The following is a 3,705-nucleotide window of genomic DNA, read 5'->3' as shown; positions in this document are numbered from 1 at the left end:
TAGAACGGGAAGTGAGTGAACACATACGATCGCTCGCACCCTTCATGATCATCCCCCTGCAGAGAGCGGTAACTGTAAGTAACCTTTCCCCACAGGGATCCCCCCCCCCTCCAGCACTGACTGGAGGAACGGATGGGCACAGCTGGCTCTGCCTCTAGATATAGGCAGAGCCCGATGTCACTCACGCAGCTGGGTGGATCTTGACAGTATTGTCGGGATCAGTCCCGGCTGCGGCGCTCTCTGTATATAGCGAGCGATAGCGTGCTATATACTGAGCTTTGGGTCACGGGCGGATGTTAGTACATGTCCTCCTGTGACCCTAAAGAGAACTAAAGGGATAAAAGGTCACCCCATAATTCTCTTTTAAAGCTCAATTTTCTGCTTGTTAAGTATACGGAAATAGTTTAACGTCCATAGTCTGGCCACAGACACATTAACCCTTACCAGCCATCATTGTTGTATTATTGTAAATATATACACATCTGTTGATGACACATCTAAGAAGAAGTCTATAGAATTTATCTTCAACATTTCTTTCCATGGTGATGAAAAAAAAAAAAAAAAAGGGGCAGATGCATGTTTTCACTGCGCTGCTCAGGACTGTATCTTTGCAGCAGCTGCAATTTCACCTGCCATGTGAAGTTTGACAGCCTTTTAAACGTGCCCATGGAAGTAAAAGGGATTGCATCACAAACACTGGGCACATGGTTGCCGAGCGGTTTTTCTTGGGATGAAAAATAAACCGGCATGCAGTAAAAAAAAAAAAAAGGGGCAGATGCATGTTTTCACTGCGCTGCTCAGGACTGTATCTTTGCAGCAGCTGCAATTTCACCTGCCATGTGAAGTTTGACAGCCTTTTAAACGTGCCCATGGAAGTAAAAGGGATTGCATCACAAACACTGGGCACATGGTTGCCGAGCGGTTTTTCTTGGGATGAAAAATAAACCGGCATGCAGGAGGTGGCATTAACCCCTTCTGCACACATGGATCACTTTTTAGAGCAGCAGTAAAGTCTTTAGATCAGGGGTGGGCAAACTCCAGCCTCCAGCTGTTGTGGGACTACAAATCCCATGAGGCATTGCAAGACTCTCACAGCCACAAGCATGGCTCCCAGAGGGAGATGCATGATGAGATTTGTAGTTTCACCACAGCTGGCAGGCCAGAGATTGCTCATCCTTGCTCTAGACTAGAGTGTGGAACCCCCCTAAGGGTCACCATACACATTACAATATGACCATACAATCAGCTTTAGAGATACTAAAACAATGGTATGAGGATCAACCCAATCAATTTGTATCCAATCAGACAAGACCTAGTACTGCATAGATGTTAGATCTACAGGAGATTGTACAATCAGATTGTATAGTGTATGGTCAGCTTCACACAGGCAGCAATAAAAACCCAACAATGGTTCTCACCCCCTCCCCCACACTATCCAAGTCTTTAAAAAAACTTCCATTACATTACACTTTAAGTAAAAACAACTCAAAAGCCAACAGCATTACCACTTAAATCATATTATATTAATGTGTATGATAAAAGGGATTCCAGGCCAGGACTGTTCCACTATACTGGGTCCTCTCCCAGTACATCAGCCATTGTGTAATAGATATACATCACTGGACGTGTTCTGCTAACGCTGCGAGCTCTGCTCGGGTCCCCCAATCCTGCCATAGTACACTACAGCCACACCAGCCGCTCTTACCTGGTGGCAGCTCGCCGTGCCTGGATAGGAGACGCCTGCGTAGTCGGGAACGTTGTACAGCTCGCACCCAGCAGCGATCTACACAGCGCACATTTGAAAATTGCGCTTCCGATTGGTGCAGCCAATCAAGGATCGGCGTTTTCCGTGAGCTGTTATTGGCCGCCTAACTAGAACCCTGGTTGTTATTGGACAGCGCTATGACAGAAAGGAGGGGCCGATGCAGATGAGCTGACGCGTGCTTGCGGATTGGCTGAACTTCAAAGCACGTGATCAGGTTTAAACTTCTGCAGCTGCTGGGGAGGGGCCGGTGCTCTGATGTCACAGTCGGTGTTGGGTTACTGTACGTTCCAGAGGTTCACAATGCAGCGTTATTCCCTCTGGCTTCGCCCGTTTGACATCCAGTGTTTATGTAGACTGGCTAGATAGTGAACATGTAATAACCTTAAAGGAACAGAAGAGATTTCGTACTGGATATAACTTGCTTTTTTTTTGTTTTCAATAAAGTTTTATTCAAATTCTCAAAACAAAGACGTCTCAAACTTCTCTTTCTCCAGTATGGTGATATACAAGTAAATTAAAGGAGAACTACGGGGTAAGTGTTTTTCTGGCGTCCTCCCGTGACCCAAAGCTCAGTATTTCGCAAGCTACAGCTTGTGGTATACTAAGCGCGCCGCAACTGGGACAGATCTTGACTTTAACGTTGAGATCCATCCAGCTGCGTGACAGCTGGCTCTGCCTGTCTAGAGGCAGATACAGCTGCGCCCGTCCGTTCTGCCAGTCAGCGCTGGAGGATCGGAGAGGGGAGCCGTGACTGACAGGAGATTATCGAGAAGTGAGCGAGCTACAGTATGTGTTCGCTCACTTCCCGATCTACAGAGCTGATGTGTGACAGTTTTATAGTCACAGGTCGGCTCGAACTATGAGAGTGAGTGATTTTCACCCTAGAGACCCCTAATGTCTCCATAAAGAGGACCTGTCAGTGTGCCTTTGCTATTATATAGGGGGATTTTTATCCCCCTATGTAATAGCAATGACATTAAGTGTAAAAAATACATAAAAAGTTAAAAATAAATAAATCACATATAAAAACATTTTTTTTTTTAAAACCCCACATTTTTAAGTACCCCACCCCCACGTTTACGCACATATAGACGTAAATAAGCGTCTGGTGCACCAGCGCGCGAAAACGACAATTGCGCTACTCATGTTACACGTCGCAGTGAGAGCAATAATTCTAGGGCCATTATTCACTGATAACACTAAACTGATGAGCGGTAAAAGTTTTTAAAGCGTCGCCTAGGGCCAATTTTGGGTATTATAGTTTTTTGAGGTTTTGCGTGCGCACGCAATTTTAAGGCTTGACATGTTTAGTGTCTTTTTACCCGACGTGACCCCGTCTTTTATATTTTACCAAAAAATGGGGTAATAATAAATGTTTTATCATTTAATATAGGGGAAACTGTTTTTTTTTATTTTTAAATTCGGTAATTTTTCCTTAATATAATAAAAAATAAAACCCCCAGTGGTGATTAAATACCACCAAAAGAAAGCTCTATCTGTCCCCAAAAAATGGTATAAAAATGTATTTCAGTACAGCGCTGCATGACGGAATAAATGTCATTCAAAGTACTGCAGCGCTTAATACTGAAAAATGGCCTGGATGGAATGGGGGTTTAACACCGCGGACTTCAAGTGGTTAAAGGATGTGTGAACCCCTGAAAAGAAATGTAATATATTGCAGCTTACTAGTCTTTAAAGTCACCCTTCTGAAATGATGGCAGATAGCAAAGAAGCTATTCCTTCCCGTGCTATCTGCTGGGGGGTTTTTTCTTTAGTATTCTGACAGCTGCTGCCGTCAGAATAATTAAAAAAATGATAGTAATGAATGGCTATATTGCTATTGGCTATTTCAATTTGCAACAGCAAGCTGGCTATTGCGCCCGCCCTCTGCTGCTGTCAATCAGCAGGAGGAGGACCTGATGGAGAACTTTCAGGTCCAC

The 3,705-nt window shown here is 44.3% G+C and overlaps 1 protein-coding gene across 1 annotated transcript in view; it reads right to left on the bottom strand.

Annotated features, from left to right (window-relative positions):
• KIF11 (kinesin family member 11) overlaps positions 1 to 1,810 on the bottom strand; it is a 35,455-nt gene extending 33,645 nt beyond the window's left edge. Inside the window, exon 1 of the mRNA XM_018558683.1 lies at positions 1,706 to 1,810. The gene's annotated coding sequence lies outside the window, so the exon portion shown is untranslated. The remainder of the gene's footprint in view (positions 1 to 1,705) is intronic.
• Between the last annotated feature and the right edge of the window lie 1,895 nt (positions 1,811 to 3,705).

The sequence above is a fragment of the Nanorana parkeri genome, unplaced genomic scaffold, assembly GCF_000935625.1.
Source record: "Nanorana parkeri isolate BGI_ZX_2015 unplaced genomic scaffold, ASM93562v1 scaffold353, whole genome shotgun sequence".
Taxonomy (NCBI): domain Eukaryota; kingdom Metazoa; phylum Chordata; class Amphibia; order Anura; family Dicroglossidae; genus Nanorana; species Nanorana parkeri.
This window is presented reverse-complemented; position numbering and strand designations above follow the sequence as displayed.